Source organism: Lampris incognitus, chromosome 1, assembly GCF_029633865.1.
Source record: "Lampris incognitus isolate fLamInc1 chromosome 1, fLamInc1.hap2, whole genome shotgun sequence".
NCBI lineage: Eukaryota > Metazoa > Chordata > Actinopteri > Lampriformes > Lampridae > Lampris > Lampris incognitus.
The window spans coordinates 35,211,100-35,230,047 of NC_079211.1; positions in this window are offsets into that span (position 1 = coordinate 35,211,100).

The following is an 18,948-nucleotide window of genomic DNA, read 5'->3' on the forward strand; positions in this document are numbered from 1 at the left end:
GGCAATGGACAGGTTGACGGACAAGGTCAGGCAGGAGTCTCTGTGGTCTATGATGTTTGCAGATGACATTGTGATCTGTAGAGAAAGTAGGGAACAGGTTGAGGAGAGCCTGGAAAGGTGGAGGTATGCACTGGATAGAAGAGGAGTGAAAGTCAGTAGGAGCAAGACGGAATACATTTACATGAATGAGAGGGAGGGAGGACAGCGGAATGGTGAGGATGCAGGGAGAGGAGGTGATGAAGTTGAATGAGTTTGGGGTTAACAATTCAAAGTAAAGGTTACAGCGGAAGAGAGGTGAAGAAGAGAGTGCAGACATGGTGGAGTGGGTGGAGAAGAGTGTCAGGAGTGATTTGCAACAGAAGTGTACCAGCAAGAGTGAAAGGGAAGGCTTACAAGATGGTAGTGAGGCCAGCTATTATGTGTGGTTTGGATACGGTGGCACTGACAAAAAGACAGGACGTGAAGCTGGAGGTGGCAGACTTGAAGATGCTAAGATTTTTGTTGGGAGTGACAAAGGACAGGATTAGGAATGAGTTTATTAGAGGGGCAGCTCAGGTTGGATGTTTGGAGATAAAGCAAGAGAGGCAAGATTGAGATAGTTTGTACATGTGCGGAGGAGAGATGTTGGGTATATTGGGAGGATACTGAATATGGAGCTGCCATGGAAGAGGAAAAGAGCAAGGCCAAAGAAGAGATTTCTGTATGTGGTGAGGGAGGACATTCAGATGGCTGGCATGACAGAGGACGATGTAGAGGACAGGAAGCGATGGAAACAAATGATCCACATTGGCGACCAGTAATGGGAGCAGCTGAAAGTCGTAGTAGATTCCATAAAAGTGTCTGGATGTAAGATAGTGTCAGGCCTAGAGTCACCAAACTTGATTAATAGACTCCAGACCTTCCCCCTATTCAGTCACAAAAAAAGTCTAATCAGCTGTTACAAGTCGAATTACTTTTTGGCCTCTATCTCAAGAACTGCTTATTCTAGAATCAAATTTCTTGGTTCTTCTGAATCCCTGGTTCATGCCGGAACGAACATATATTCCTGATTTTCTTTACGCCATACTGCATTTTCCACTGAGACCCAGGTATTTGTTTTGTAATTTCTTTTTTTTCTTTTTTACATAAATTAAGTGTTGGGGTAGTAAAAAAACACATTGCAAAGAAAAAATGTTAAAACTTGATTTTATTCCAATTTTACAACATGTCCACTGTAGTGGACAACAGGACTTTCTTGCTCACAATCGTAAAACATTTCCACTGGAATCATCAAGTAAAATACAACATTGTATATATTATTTAAAAAAAGCTAAAAGAAAAAAAGCTAATGTGTGATATTTTAGTTACATACAGCGTGTTGTTGTCAGTGTTGTGCATGAACCCGCTAAAAGAGCGGCGGTCATCAAACGTGGTATCCAGTACATATTTTGAGGTCATATACAACATCGTTAATCCCAGACGACGACGTCGGGTGGTAACGCATTGCTACCCAATTTTTCCGCGGGGATGAATAAAGATCGACTGCCACAAATGTTATTTGTGTCATTGTTTGTGTGTTTTGTTTGCATATAATTTTTTAAGTAGTCTATTTTCATGAATATTGATTCGTTTTTGTTTGTTTGTTTTTTTTTAATTAAAACGACGCCGGAAGTACGTTTGCGTTCTACGGTGTAAAGGGACACATTTAGTTGTTGCAATTTCCTCCAAGAACCGTGAAGCGGGAGAATTTCTTATACACCGCTTAAAAGTTTGAGTTTAAAAGTGCCTGTTTGAAGATTTTATGATTGTTCGAGTGGACTCGTTCCTTGGTTGTGTGCAGCCAGCGAGGTACGTTTATTTGCGTGTTTTATGTTTCGTCGTATTTATAGTGAAATGTCTAGTTTGTGTGCGATGTAAAGGTGTGCTCATTCTGTACAGTCATGTATTTTAACAGTTCGACGGTGGATTTGACAACGGTGATGTTGAATTTGAATGAAGTACAATTAAGATGAATAAATCCATCAGTTAACGAATACATCAAACATGTTACCCCTTGATTTTGGAGTAAAAAGAAGGAAGTGTGATCTATGTCGAATGAACAAAACTTACAGCGCGCTACTCAAATGAATGGGCCTAGACACTGTTAGCAAGCTATAATGGAAGTCAATAAGACAAGATGGCCGCCCGCACTTTTCGCTGTTTTATTTGTGTAGTTTAGTGATTCAGACTCGGTCATATGAACGTGTTTTACAAAGTAATGGCTCCCGGTCAAAAAGGGGTGCACAGTGTAATGATCTGTGCCCTCTGGCTATGTTAACTTATAACATTAATAAAGCAAGGACGACTTCTCTCGTGCTGGGTGTTTATTCACCGACCGGATTCCCACTGACGTTGTTACGTACATCACGTGACTTTGTTGTGGCGCTACGGAAAGCCGTAAGGGACATTAGCAAATCAAATATTACTAGCAAATATTACATCTCCCTTTTTCTGAAAAGTGCTGCTTTCTCTGCAGAGATACAGACCACGTTGAGCACGTTTATAAGCGAATACAATCTTAATAAGAAAGAATATGAAAGTGGAACTCTTATATAACTGGACTGCAACAAGTAGTGTAAAACATTTCCTTCACTGTCTAAATGTGACACCGTAATAACATTTAATCTTTTTTTTTTTCATTTCATTACTGGTAACTGCAAACAGCAGGTAGGTACACAAGGTAAGTGAACGCTGTAAATATTTCTTTTCAAAACATAGCAGGTATAGTACAGGTTGGTGTAAAATTCTCTCTTTTTTTTAACATTCATAAGTCAAGGATTTGTCTTGGTTTGATCGTGCGACCTGACCTCGTGGTGTAACCAGGCTGTGTGTCTGGTTGTCGCTGATTGTTCGTGTCTGGAGGTTCAGCATGCTCTTGCTGATGGGCTTGTGTGTTGTTGTTAGCGCTGGTAACAGTCTGCTGTGAAGTGTGTGTGTGTGTGTGTAGTGTGAGTGTTCACTCTGCTTTGTCGCAGGTGTTGACGGTTGCGTTGGTAGATCTGACCTTCTTTGGTTTGGATGTGGTAGCTCCTGTCTGTGTTCGCTGGTCTTTCCACAGTTGCAGGTCTCCAGGATCCATCCTCCTGCCGGAAGCGGATTGGTGTGCCTGCGGGCAGGTGGGGCAGAGGTTTGGCTGTTCGGTTGTAGTATGCCTGCTGGCGCTGTTGACATACCTCTCTCCTTTTGTGAACATCCTCCTGACTGGCGATCTGTGGCTGCAGGTGTTTTGCTGTTGATGGGAGAATGGACTGCAGCCTCCGACTCATCAGTAGCTGTGCCGGTGATTTCAGGTTGTCCACCGGTGTGTTGCGATACTCCAGTAAGCTCATGTAGGGGTCTTTGTTCTCAGCTTTGGCTTTGTCCAGGATGCGTTTGGCCGTCTGGACAGTCTTCTCGGAGAGGCCGTTGCTCTGTGGGTAGTTGGGGCTTGTGGTGGTGTGTGAGAAACCCCATGTCTGTGAGAAGTTGCGGAACTCACCAGAGCTGTAGCACGGACCGTTGTCGCTGATGATAGTCTCGGGGATTCCGTGTCGAGCCATTGCTGCTTTCAGCTTCATGATGACGGCAGATGAGGTGCAGCTGTAAAGTCTCTCTAGCTCGAAGAATCTGGAGTAGTAGTCCACAGTGACTATGAAGTCCTGTGAGTTCCATGTGAATAGGTCTGTGCCTATCACTTGCCATGGCCGCTCGGGTATGGCGTGTGACATCATTGGTTCCTTTGCATTTGCGCTGCGCCGTTCTTGGCATATGCTGCAGTCTGCTACCGCATCCTCGATCTGTTTCCCCATGCCAGGCCAGAACAGTAAGTCTCTTGCTCGGCATTTGCTTTTTTCCACGCCAAGGGGACTGGCATGGATGCGCTGTATCATGTCCTTGCGAAGCTTTTGGGGGACAATGATTCTCTCACCTTTGAACAGGATACCGTCCATTTCTGAGATTTCTGCTCTGTGGTTCCAGTATTCCTGGATGCTGGGCGGGCACTTTTTCTTTGTGTCTGGCCAGCCAGTGAGTGTGGCTCGTCTGAGTGCGGTGAGCTGTGGATCTTGCGCTGTTTCCTGCTTGATTTCTGTGAGTCTTGTGTCGCTCACAGGGATGTTGCTGAGGACTGTGTGCACTTGGGCCTCCATCCCTTCCTGTAGGTCACTGTCGTGGTGTTCTATTGACTTGCGTGACAGTGTGTCGGCCACCGGTATGTCCTTACCGGGGTGGTGGATGATTTGGATGTCATATTTTTGGAGCGCCAGGATCATCCGTTGCAGCCGGGGTGGTGCTGCTGCCAGTGGCTTTTTTAGTATTGCCTCCAGAGGCTTGTGGTCTGACTCCACAATCACTTTTCGTCCGTACATGTACTCGTGGAACCTCTTGCAGCCGAAGACCACAGCGTAGAGCTCCTTCTCTATCTGTGCGTAGTTTTCTTCAGTGCTGTTGAGTGACTTGGACGCATAGGCAATTGGTTTACCATCTTGGAGCATGACAGCCCCAAGGCTACTTTTGGATGCATCCACTTGGAGTCGCAGCTCTTTCTGCGGGTCGAAATATGAGAGTACTGGACCTGGGTACTGTGTAATGAGATTCTTCATCTCTTTGAACGCCTTGTCGTGGACTGCATCCCACACAAACTCACTGTCCTGTTTCAGAAGCTGTCTGAGGGGTGAGTTTATCTGTGAGAGGTGTGGAGCGAATCTGGCGAGGTAGTTGATCATGCCGAGGACTGTCTCCAGCTCTGCTTTGTTCTGTGGGGGTTGCATGTCCTTGACCGCCTTCACCTTGTGTGGGTCTGGTTTGATGCCTTCGTGTGGCCGAAGTAGCTTACCTCGGACACGCATATGTGACACTTGTCAGGGTTGAGCCTCACCCCTCGCTCCCTTGTGCGCTTCAGCATCGCTCTGAGATGCTGGTCATGTTCCTCTTTAGTCTTGCCGAACACTAGTATGTCGTCCACTATGGCCGTCACACCGTCCAATCCTTCATATGTTTCATCCACGCGTCTCTGGAACTCGTCTTGAGCGGACACGATTCCGAATGGCAGTCTGAGGAAACGATACCTGCCAAACACTGTGTTAAATGTCGTCAACATTGAGGATTCAGTGCTCAGTTTGATGGCCCAATAGCCTGACCGGGCGTCTAACACGCTAAAGTACTCAGCTCCAGCGAGCTTTGTGGTGGCATCCTCCAGCGTGGGGAGGGGGTAGTGAGGTCGTTGTATCACTTTGTTAAGAGCTCTGGGGTCTAAACACACTCTAAGTTTGCCTGTCTTTGGCTTCTCAACAATGACGAGTGCGTTCACCCATTCTGTGGGTTCTGTTACCTTACAGATTATGCCGCCTTTCTCCATGCTGTCAAGCTCGTCCTCAGTTTGCTGCGTAGGGCGATGGGGATTCTGCGTGGCGGGCAGACGACCGGCGTTGCATCTGGTGTGACGCGGAAGGTGCACTCGCCTGGGAACTCTCCTATTCCCTGGAAAACATCTGCATACTTATCCATTATGCTCTGTGATGTGACATTGTTTTCCTCGCTCACAGCCATCACTATTTTTACCAAGTTTAGGTCACGGCATGTTTTCATTGCCATGACTGGTGGGGCGTTTGTGTCAATGACGTAAAAGTCCAGCATCATTGCATTGTCTCTGTACTTACATTTGAGTTTGCATGTGCCTTTCACGTTCAGCGCGCCTCCTCCATATTCAGTGAGTCTGTGTATTGCTGGTTTCAGTGTCACATTTTTGAACAGCACCTGGAACAGGTTGGTGGGAATAGTATTTGCCTGTGCCCCAGTGTCTAGTTTAAACTTTACCTTCTGTGGAGGTGTGCCAATTCCAACCTCTACGTAAGCCTGCTCGTTGCTTTTTCCGTTATTCTCTATTGAGATGCAGTCTATGTACAGCTCTGTCTGTTCTCCCACAGCGGTGCTCTCCACTGTAATGTTGTCGAAGTACAGTTCTTCCTGCTCTCTGTCAGTGGTGTACTCTTCTGGGTTCTCTCCGACGGCATGTACTGTGCCGCGGTAGTACTTTGTCTGTCCCTGGGAGCTAGACTTGCATACTTTAGCAAAATGATTGAGCTTCTTGCATTTAATGCATTGTTTACCCTTAGCTGGGCAAGTGGCTTTAGCGCCGTGTAGCCCTCCACAATAGCTACACGCCCTGGCGGCGGTGCTAACGTTACCCTCCCTTTGTCTGAAGTTAGCGTTAGCTGCTTTGGGTGCGTTCGGTTTGTAAGTCTTTCTGCCTATTGCGTGCACCGTTTCATGTGTGCTGCCCTGGCCCATAAACTTTAGCTGTTGCTTTGCTAGCTCCTGTGAGCGGGCTACATCTATGGTTTTTTCTAGCGTTAGCTCAGCTCCCTGGCTAAGTAGCTTTTCTCTCACTCTGGGTGAGTTGGTGGCAAACACGATGCGGTCCCTGACCATCTCGTCGGCATTTGGGTAGCCACAGTCTTTGACTAGGAGCTTTAGCTCAGTTACAAATCGTTCGAAGGATTCACTCTCTCCCTGCATCTTTTCATGAAATTTATATCTGGCATAAATCGGGTTTGCTTTGGGGGTGATGTACTCAGTGTACTTATCGTAGTACGTTTCTAGCTTCTTGGCTTGTTCTCCGCTGAGTGTCCAAGTGTTGTGCACATCGCGCCCTTTTTCCCCTATCCAGAGCAGGAGGTAGCTGCATTTCTCCTCTTCGTTCTTCCCCCCGCAGGGGGCCCTTGAACATTAGCTCCGTTGTTTGTCGAAATCGTCTCCATGCTTCAGGTAAGTTCGCCGATTCCCAGTCCATCCGTGGAGCGGGAACGCCGTACGAATCCATATTGGGTATTTAAACTCCGCTACTCTGACACCATGTAATGATCTGTGCCCTCTGGATATGTTAACTTATAACATTAATAAAGCAAGGACGACTTCTCTCGTGCTGGGTGTTTATTCACTGACCGGATTCCGACTGACGTTGTTACGTACATCACGTGACTTTGTTGTGGCGCTACGGAAAGCCGTAAGGGACATTAGCAAATCAAATATTACTAGCAAATATTACACACAGTTAAACACTATGGTAGCAGCAGTCATTGAGAGTATGTTGTTGGTGTGATATTAGTGTGTAAATGTTCGCTTTTGCTGTGATGTTAATTTGGGTTTTCTGATCGTAGCCAAGCATGCTGGTTACGTCAAACGATAGTTAGTATTCTGTTTTAACTATTTAATCTAATTATTGCTTGAATAAAAGATGCTGATGAGAACTAAGAACACAGCAAACAATGTCCCTCCTCGTCATTTCTCTTTTCCCCTGTTCTTAACAAGCTGTCCACAACTATTAACTGTTCATGGGATCCCAACCCCCTGGGAGCTGTAACAGGTATAAAGAACATAGATTAACGTGAATTTATATCTAAAGTACAGATTCAGCACATATTACAGAACAATGTAAGACCCAACCAAGAAACCTTACACCATAGATAGACATGGGCCGACAAATGCCATACTAACCCTTACACTGATGCTCAGATCTGAATTCAACTCACATCCCAATGCAACGCGTAATGCTAAATATCATAATTTCCATCATAGATGGAATAGAATACTCTTTATTAGTTATTTTGCACATACATACAAATGAAATACTCTCTGCATTTTAACCCCATCATATTGTATAGGAGCAGTGGGCAGCCACCGTGCAGCACCCAGGGACCAACTCCAGTTATTTCTTCCTATTACGTTTGTCAGGGGCACAGACAGGAGTATTAACCCTAACATGCATGTCTTTTTTGGTGATGGGAGGAGACCGGAGTGCCCGGAGGAAAGCCACGCAGATGCAGAAATGGCCTATATGAGGCAGAAATGCAAAACCATTAAAATGTGTGTGTGTGTGTGTGTGTGTGTGTGTGTGTGTGTGTGTGTGTGTGCGTGTGCGTGTGCGTGTGCGTGCGTGCGTGCGTGTGCGGGTGGGTGGGTCGTATGATGGCCTGGCGGCCTGTCCAGGGTGTTGCTGTAAATTTTGGCGCACATTTTTTTACATTTACTGCAACTGGATATCAGCTCCAAATATTGGCTATCAGTCTCCATAATTTACCAATAATCGGTATCAGCCCTGAAAAAAAAAAAACATTGGTCGACCCCTAGTGTCCTGTATTGACAGAATGAGCTATATCTTTTGACATGTCCGATCATCACAAAACTTGGGACACTATCACTAGAGGCCAACAAACAAGCCCTCCAAATTTACTGAGATTATGTTGATAAATCCTGAACCGTTTGCCCAATTATTTACAAATTTGGGATGCTGTGTCTTTGTCAAGGATCATAATGACAGCTAAAATGACAGCTTGACCACAGAAACAACAAGGCAGCCATCAGCCAATCACATATTAGCATTTACATTCACTTATTTGTAATTAATATAATTGAATAAACTGCGATTTTCTTACTGTTAAGTACTTAAAATGAAATTCTGCCTAAATGATGTTTGCAAATACTAGTGAGATATTATATTTTAAATACTTTAAATACTCTTTCTTATATATTTAAAGTACCTAAATCCATCCATCATCTGAACCACTTATCCTGCTCTAAATGTCACACTAAATAATGTTGGAAAATGTAATTCAAGTAAACTCAATTTCAAGTATTTTTAAACACAGAAAATGTGCTTAAATATACTTATGCATAACTTAATGGTGTGTCAGTTTAGCACAATCAAGTTGTACTTAATATAAATCACACTAAATATCCTTAATACACTAAATGCAAAACAAGTAAGTTCAAAATAGTAGATTTTAAGTACATTAATCATGAGTGTACAGGGAAGTATACTTAATATAAAATCAAGTGCATTTTTTTCCCAACTGGGCGTTATTAGAGGAGGCTGGGTCCAGTGCATCATGGTAATCCAGGACATTAGTATTGTATTAAAAATAATAATAATAATTGTATGAAATGGTAAACAATTTAGTAAACAACTCTTAAAAGTTTAGTAAACGATGGTAGTAAACAATGGTAAACAACTCTTAAAAGTTATGTGTTTACAGCTAGCTGAATTTATAGGATAGTGTCAAATATATGCTAAAAATATCTACTACTACTGCTAATACTTTAGGCTGCTCCTGTTAGGGGTCACCACAGTGGCTCATCCGTTTCCATTTCTTCCTGTCCTCCACATCTTCCTCTGTCACACCAGCCTCCTGCATCTCCTCTCTCACCGCATCCATAAACCTCCTCTTTGGCCTTTCTCTTTTCCTCTTCCATGGCAGCTCCATATTCAGCATCCGTCTTCCAATATACCCAGCATCTCTCCTCCGCACATGTCCAAGCCATCTCAATCTTGCCTCTCCTGCTTTGTCTCCAAACCATCCAACCTGAGCTGTCCCTCTAATATACTCATTCCTAATCCTGTCCTTCTTTGTCACTCCCAATGTAAATCTTAACATCTTCAACTCTGCCACTTCCAGCTCTGCCTCCTATCTTTTCGTCAGTGCCACTGTCTCCAAGCCATATAACATAGCTGGTCTCACAACCGTCTTGTAAGCCTCTCCTTTAATTCTTGCTGGTACCATTCTGTCGCAAATCACTCCTAACACTCTTCTCCACCCACTCAACCCTGTCTGCACTCTCTTCTTCACCTCTCTTCTGCACTACCCGTTACTTTGGAACCTCTACGCCTTGCATCCTCACCATTCCAGTCCTCCCTCTCATTCACGCATATATATTCCGTCTTGCTCCCACTGACTTTCATTCCCCTTCTCTCCAGTGCAAACCTCCACCTCTCCAGGCTCTCCTCAACCTGCACCCTATTCTTGCTACAGATCACACTGTCATCTGCAAACATCATAGTCCACGGAGACGCCTGCCTGATCTCGTCCGTCAACCTGTCCATCACCGTTGCAAACAAGAAAGGGCTCAGAGCTAATCCTTGATATAATCCCACCTCCACCTTGAACACATCTGTCATTCCAACTGCATACCTCACCACTGTGACACTTCCTTCATACATATCCTGCACCACTCCTACATATTTCTCTGCAACTCCTGATTTCCTCATACAATACCACACCTCCTCTCTTGGCACCCTGTCATATGCTTTCTCTAAATCCACAAAGACACAATGTAACTCCTTATGGCCTTCTCTATACTTCTCAATCAACATTCTCAAAGCAAACATCGCATCTGTGGTGCTCTTTCGTGGCATGAAACCATACTGCTGCTCGCTAATCATCACCTCTCCTCTTAACCTAGCTTCTATTACTCTTTCCCATATCTTCATGCTGTGGTTGATCGACTTTATACCTATGTAGTTGCTACAGTTCTGCACATCGCCCTTATTTTTGAAAAGCTGTACCAGTATGCTTCTTTCCCACTCCTCAGGCATCCTCTCATTTTCAAAGTTTGTGTTAAACAGTCTAATTAAAAACTCCACTGCCATCTGTCCTAAACATCTCCATGCCTCCACAGGTTTGTCATCAGGACCAACTGCCTTTCCATTCTTCATTGCTGCCCTCACTTCCTCCTTGCTAATCAACCACGCTTCCTGATTCACTATCCCCACATCATCCAACCTTCTCTCTCTAATTTTCTTCATCAGCCGCTCAAAGTGCTCTTTCCACCTTCTCAGCACACTCTCCTCACTTGTCAGCACATTTTCATCTCTATCCTTGATCGCCCTAACCTGCTGCATATCCTTCCCAGCTTGGTTCCTCTGTCTAGCCAATCGGTACAAGTCCTTCCCTCCTTCCTTAGTGTCTAACCTCTCATACAACTCACACATACACTCACTGGCCACTTTATTAGGTACACCTTGCTAGTACCGGGTTGGACCCCCTTTTGCCTTCAGAACTGCCTTAATCCTTCATGGCATAGATTCAACAAGGTACTGGAAACATTCCTCAGAGAGTTTGGTCCATATTGAAATGATAGCATCACGCAGTTGCTGCAGAGTTGTCGGCTGCACATCCATGATGCGAATCTCCCGGTCCACCACATCCCAAAGGTGCTCTATTGGATTGAGATCTGGTGACTGTGGAGGCCATTTGAGTACAGTGAACTCATTGTCATGTTCAAGAAACCAGTCTGAGATGATTTGAGCTTTATGACATGGCGCGTTATCCTGCTGGAAGTAGCCATCAGAAGATGGGAACACTGTGATCATAAAGGGATGGACATGGTCAGCAACAATACTCAGGTAGGCTGTGGCGTTGACACGATGCTCAGTTGGTACTAAGGGGCCCAAAGTAGCCAAGAAAATATCCCCCACACCATTACACCACCACCACCAGCCTAAACCGTTGATACAAGGCAGGATGGATCCATGCTTTCATGTTGTTGACGCCAAATTCTGACCCTACCATCCGAATGTCGCAGCAGAAACCGAGACTCATCAGACCAGGCAACGTTTTTCCAATCTTCTATTGTCCAATTTTGGTGAGCCTGTGCGAATTGTAGCCTCAGTTTCCCGTTCTTAGCTGACAGGAGTGGCACCCAGTGTGGTCTTCTGCTGCTGTAGCCCATCTGCCTCAAGGTTCGACGTGTTGTGCATTCAGAGATGCTCTTCTGCATACCTCGGTTGTAATGAGTGGTTATTTGAGTTACTGTTGCCTTTCTGTCAGCTCGAACCAGTCTGGCCATTCTCCTCTGACCTCTGGCATCAACAAGGCATTTTTGCCCACAGAACTGCCGCTCACTGGATATTTTCTCTTTTTCGGACCATTCTCTGTAAACCCTAGAGATGGTTGTGCGTGAAAATCCCAGTAGATCAGCCCGTCTAGCACCAACAACCATGCCACGTTCAAAGTCACTTAAATCACCTTTCTTCCCCATTCTGATGCTCGGTTTGAACTGCAGCAGATCATCTTGACCATGTCTACATGCCTAAATGCATTGAGTTGCTGCCATGTGATTGGCTGATTAGAAATTTGCGTTAACGAGCAGTTGGACAGGTGTGCCTAATAAAGTGGCCGGTGAGTGTATATATACATACAGTGCATCCGGAAAGTACTCACACCCCTTCACTTTCCCCTCATTTTGTTATGTTACAGCTTTATTCCAAAATGGATTAAATTTATTTTTTTCTCATCAATCTACACACAATACCCCATAATGACAAAGTGCAAAGGTTTTGTAGAAATTTTTGCATATTTATTAAAAATAAAAAACTGAAATATTGCATGTACATAAGTATTCACACCCTTTGCTATGACACTCAAAATTGAGCTCAGGTTCATCCTGTTTCCACTGATCATCCTTTAGATGTTTCTACATCTTGATTGGAGTCCACCTGTAGTAAATTCAATTGATTGGACATGATTTGGAAAGGCACACACCTGTCTATATAAGGTCCCACTGTTGACAGTGCATGTCAGAGCAAAAACCAAGCCATGAACTCAAAGGAATTGTCTGTGGACCTCCGAGACTGGATTGTATTGAGGCACAGATCTGGGGAAGGGTACAAAAAAAAATTTCTACAGCTTTGAAGGTCCCGAAGAGCACAGTGGTCTCCATCATTCATAAATGGAAGAAGTTTGGATCCACCCGGACTATTCCTAGAGCTGGCCGCCCAGCCAAACTGAGCAATCGGGGGAGAAGGGCCCTGGTCAGGGAGGTGACCAAGAACCCGACGGTCACTCTGACAGAGCTCCAGCGTTCCTCTGTGGAGATGAGAGAACCTTCCAGAAGGACAACCATCTCTGCAGCACTTCACCAATCAGGCCTTTATGGTAGAGTGGCCAGACGGAAGCCTCTGGTCAGTAAAAGGCACATGACAGCCGGCTTGGAGTTTGCCAGAAAGCACCTAAAGGACTCTCAGACCATGAGAAACAAGATTCTCTGGTCTGATGAAATCAAGATTGAACTCTTTGGCCTGAATGCTAAACATCACATCTGGAGGAAACCAGGCACCGCTCATCACCTTGCTAATACCATCCCTACAGTGAAGCATGGTGGTGGCAGCATCATGCCGTGAGGATGTTTTTCAGCGGCAGGAACTGGGAGACTAGTTAGGATCGAGAGAAAGATGAATGGAGCAAAGTACAGAGAGAGATCCTTGATGAAAACCTGCTCGAGCGCTCAGGACCTCAGACTGGGGCGAAGGTTTACCTTTCAACACGACAACGACCCTAAGCACACAGCCAAGACAACGAAGGAGTGGCTTCGGGACAAGTCTGTGAATGTCCTTGAGCGGCCCAGCCAGAGCCCAGACTTGAACCCCATTGAACATCTCTGTAAAGACCTGAAAATAGCTGTGCAGCGATGTTCCCCATCTAACCTTACAGAGCTCGAGAGGATCTGCAGAGAAGAATGGGAGAAATACCCCAAATATAGGTGTGCCAAGCTTGTAGCTTCATACCCAAGAAGACTTGAGGCTGTAATCGCTGCCAAGGGTGCCTCAACCAAGTACTGAGTAAAGGGTGTGAATACTTATGTACATGCAATATTTCAGTTTTTTATTTTTAATAAATTTGAAAAAATATCTGCAAAACCTTTTTCACTTTGTCATTATGGGGTATTGTATGTAGATTGATGAGAAAAAAAAGGAATTTTTCTCTCTCTTACCCTTCCTTACCCTTCCTCCCTAACCATTATCAGTATAATCAGCATCCGTTTCTGTTCCCTCTAGCTTATCTGTCGGATAAAGAGAACCCAGCTAGCATGGAACAATACTACAACATTTGCTAAAGTTACCTACAAGCAGAGATGGCAGTATTTCAATTAAATGCATTTAAAGTGCGTATTTAATTACTTTTTACTTACATATTTTGCTCAACGGAAAAAAATAGATGTAATTTGTAACAAAATACTGTTAAGAGCTTGTGTATGTATGTATGTATGTATGTATGTATGTATGTATATATATATATATATATATATATATATGTATATATATATATATACACAAACCCCAATTCCAATGAAGTTGGGACGTTGTGTAAAACGTAAATAAAAACAGAATACAATGATTTGCAAATCCTTTTCGACCTATATTCAACTGAATACACTACAAAGATAAGATATTTAATGTTCAAACTGATAAACTTTATTGTTTTTTGCAAATATTCACTCATGTTGAATTTGATGCCTGCAACACATTCCGAAAAGGTTGGGACAGGGGCATGTTTACTACTGTGTTACATCACCTTTCCTTTTAACAACACTCAAGCGTTTGGGAACTGAGGACACTAATTGTTGAAGCTTTGTAGGTGGAATTCTTTCCCATTCTTGCTTGATGTACGACTTCAGTTGTTCAACAGTCCGGGGTCTCCATTGTCATATTTTACTCTTCCTAATACGCCACACATTTTCATGGGAGACAGGTCTGGACTGCAGGCAGGCCAGTCTAGTACCGGCACTCTTTTACTACGAAGCAACGCTGTTGTAACACGTGCAGAATGTGGCTTGGCATTGTCTTGCTGAAATAAGCAGGGACGTCCCTGAAAAAGATGTTGCTTGGATGGCAGCATATGTTGCTCCAAAACCTGTATGTACCTTTCAGCATTAATGGTGCCTTCACAGATGTGCAAGTTACCCATGCCATAGGCACTAACACACCCCCATACCATCACAGATGCTGGCTTTTGAACTTTGCGCTGATAACAATCTGGATGGTCATTTTCCTCTTTAGCCCGGAGGACACGACGTCCATGATTTCCAAAAACAATTTGAAATGTGGACTCAGACCACAGCACACTTTTCCACTTTGCGTCAGTCCATCTCAGATGAGCTCAGGCCCAGAGAAGCCGGCGGCGTTTCTTGGTGTTGTTGGTACATGGCTTTCGCTTTGCATGGTAGAGTTTTAACTTGCACTTGTAGGTGTAGCGACGAACTGTGTTAACTGACAGTGGTTTTCCAAAGTGTTCCTGAGCCCACGTGGTAATATCCTTTACAGAATGATGTCAGTTTTTAATGCAGTGCCGCCTGAGAGATCAAAGGTCATGGGCATTCAATGTTGGTTTTCGGCCTTGCCGCTTACGTGCAGAGATTTCTCCGGATTCTCTGAATCTTTTGGACTGTAGATGATGAAATCCCCAAATTCCATGCAATTGTACGTTGAGAAACGTTCTTAAACTGTTGGACTATTTGCTCACGCAGTTGTTCACAAAGTGGTGACCCTCGCCCCATCCTTGCTTGTGAATGATTGAGCCTTTCGGGAATGCTCCTTTTATACCTAATCATGACACTCACCTGTTTCCAATTAACCTGTTCACCTGTGGAATTTTCCAAACAGGTGTTTTTTGAGCATTCCTCAACTTTCCCAGTCTTTTGTTGCCCCTGTCCCAGCTTCTTTGGAACGTGTTGCAGGCATCAAATTCAAAATGAGTGAATATTTGCAAAAAACAATAAAGTTTACCAGTTCGAACATTAAATATCTTGTCGTTGTAGTGTATTCAATTGAATATAGGTCGAAAAGGATTTGCAAATCATTGTATTCTGTTTTTATTTACGTTTTACACAACGTCCCAACTTAATTGGAATTGTGGTTTGTATATATATATACATACATACATACATACACAAGCTCTTAACAGTATTTTGTTACAAATTACATCTATTTTTTTCCGTTGAGCAAAATATGTAAGTAAAAAGTAATCAAATATGCACTTTAAATGCATTTAATTGAAATACTCCAACTTCATTGGAATTGGGGTTTGTATGTATGTGTGTGTATATATATATATATATATATATATATATATATATATATATATATATACACACACACACACACACACACACAGTGGCGTAGCCAGGATTGCGTTTTGCGGTGCGACTGCAGACAATAGGGCGGGCCAAAGTTGACCTGATTTAAATGGACATTTGACTGCCAATGTATAAGAAGTTAGAAGTTTGTTACTTTAGTATTTTTAGTATTGGTATTTGTTTATTTTGAGCGTTAAAAAAATAAAATGAAAATGTATAATAAAAGAAAACAAAATCAAAACATGCAAGCGATATCATCATCAAACATTTGTTTCAAATCACAGGAGTTCGATAAGGAGTAGGCAGAAGTTAAAAAACTTTTCTAGTCCTACCACCTTTTTTATTTTAATATTTCAACAGTGAACTGTGTGATTTAAATGAAAACTCAATCATCTACCACCAGTGACCATGATGTATAGTAAATCAAACAAAGATAATTCATTCAACAGAAGAACAAAGCAAGTGCAGAGCAAACATCAAAACAACTCAAGAACAACTCAAACAAGATGTCACAGCTCCATCCCATATCTGTTCAAAATATTATTTTTAAAGAGTCTTTGTAACTTTGTCATGTAATTTACATAAATTACTTTGCTCTTACATTTTCACTAGTTTAACTGCCAAATAAAATAACATTCGATGGAAAAAAAACCATACAAGCTTAGCTAGTTAACTACCCATCTATCCAGCTAGTTTTCTAAAGTATGCATGGGTTGTCTGAAGTGCTGTGCAACTCTGCACACAGTATTAATTTTCTTGAAAAAAAAACGAACCACAAGGTGTACAATAGTTCTAAAGATGCTTTTATTGAAATTTTACACTGACTGACATTGAAAGAAACACAGGCACTTTTTGACATAAGGCTGCGTGTGCATCCCCGTTGTTTGTAAACATGGAAATTGGTCTGCCTCGGATAACCTAGCTGCTGCAGCTACCCACAATACAGTTAAACACACGCACGTCTGAATGTTCTCATTCATCCAGGTCATGGTTATCCAAAGGAATTGAATCAAGTGCAACTGGACTTGGTATATATCCGTGAAGACGTTTCGCCTCTCATCCAAGAGGCTTCCTCAGTTCGTGCCTTTCTGACTAGACCAAGCTAGTCTGACTGGCTGGTGATGAGACTCAGAATTTATCCTCTAGGAGTCGTTGTCAGAGCTATTGATATGCGTGGCTCTTTGTGATCCGAAGTTTACCAACACCCGTTGCTAATAGAGCCAAAGATATGAGTGGCTCTTTTGTGTACCAATGTTTGGCCGCGCCCGTCGTTATCGGAGCTATTGATATGCGTGGCTCTCCTGTGCTCGAATGTCCAGCCGCCATCGGAGCTATTAATTTGCATTTGTTTAGCAGCGACGGTCGTTGGGGGTGTTAGTTTCGACTTCATTATTCAGTGGTCATGAGAGTCGTTGGAGCCGTTAGTGACCGACTGTTGTTCTTGGAGGCTAGGCTTCTTGAGTCTCCTGGGTAGAGATGAAAGGATGGCATTGTAAGTGGGAGATAGGTGGTGTCGCAGACCTCCTCCTCTGTTGAGGGATGGTTTTTCCAGTTTCGCATAGATGGCTTCCTTCACCCCTCTTTCAAACCATCTATCTTCCCTGTCCAAAATATGTACGTTGCTGTCCTCGAAGGAGTGTGTCTTCTCCTTTAGGTGTAGGTAGACTGCTGAGTCTTGTCCTGAGGAGTTTGGCCTTCTGTGTTGGGCCATCCGTTTGTGTAGTGGTTGTTTGGTTTCTCCTATGTATAGGTCAGTGCAATCCTCATTGCATTGTACGGCATACACCAGATTGCTTTTCCGGGTGTGTGGTACATGGTCTTTGGGATGAACCAGTCTTTGTCGGAGTTTGTTGCTGGGTTTGAAGTATACCGGGATGCGGTGTTTGTTGAAAATTCTCCTGAGTTTCTCGGAGACCCCAGAAACATACGGGATGACTGTGCTATTCCTTCTGTTCTTTTTCTCCTCGTTGCTCACCTGGTTGGTCTTTTTGGAATGTGTTGCAGTTTTCACAAAGGTCCAACTGGGGTAGCCGCAGGTTTTTAGAGCTCCCCTCAGGTGTTTGTGTTCTTCTCGTTGGGCCTGAGTGCTGCTGGACACATTGTCAGCTCTGTGTTGCAAAGTTCTGATGACGCTCAGTTTGTATTCCAGCAGGTGGTGTGAGTCGAAAAGTAGATATTGGTCTGTGTTTGTAGGTTTCCTGTAAACCCCAATGTGGAGGCTCCCGTCTTCCCCAATGTGGATGTCACAGTCCAAGAAGGGCAAACTGTTGTTCTTTATGTCTTTCCTTGTGAACTTAATGTTCTTGTCCACTGAGTTGATGTGTTTGGTAAACGCTTGCACCTCTTGTGTTTGGATTTTGACCCATGTGTTGTCCACATATCTGAACCAGTGGCTCGGAGGTGTTCCTCTGAAGGAGTTCAGGGCCCTGTGTTCTACCTCTTCCATATATAAGCTGGCCACAATGGGCGATACTGGTGAGCCCATTACACAGCTGTGTTTCTGTCTGTAAAACTGACCCCTGAATTGGAAATATGTAGTGTTCAGGCAAAGGTCCAGTAGTTGGCAAATCCGGTCTGGGCTGAGGTTGGTCCTATTGTGGAGAGTGTCGTCCCGTAGCAAACGTTGCCTCACAGTTTCCAAAGCCTCCATGGTTGGGATGCAGGTGAATAACGAGGTCACGTCATAGGATACCATGTTTTCATCCGGTTCCAGTTTTACGCCTTGGACCTTGTCCACGAAGTCAATGGAGTTTTGAATATGGTGAGGTGTTGCGCCCACTAAAGGGGTCAAGATGTTGGCTATATGTTTGGCAATGTCCTTACACGACCGAGTTTATGCTGCTGACGATGGGCCTGAAGGGGGTTCCATCTTTATGGATCTTAGGGAGTCCATATTTGCATGGAATGTTATCTTGTGGGTAGAGACGGAGGAACCATTGGTCGAGTACAATGCCACCGCCTCGCTAAATCATACAGTGTCTGTTGGATCAGTACAGTCTAATAAAAAAAAAAAATCCCAGCAGCATGGAAAAATAACGTTGTAATGACTGGTGTGGTGGCTAATGCAAGCTCAAAACTATATACGGTACACTAAAACAAAACTGACTACACACGTAGCTGGCACGGCAGCCTTCACACACAGACAGATATTGTCATGTGAAACAATAATACGTAGCTAGCTAAAATGAAAGGCCTTGCTTACCGCTTGATGTCAGACTCAGAGGAGGAGGCGCCATGGCTTCAAACTGAACAGAGTTATGATGT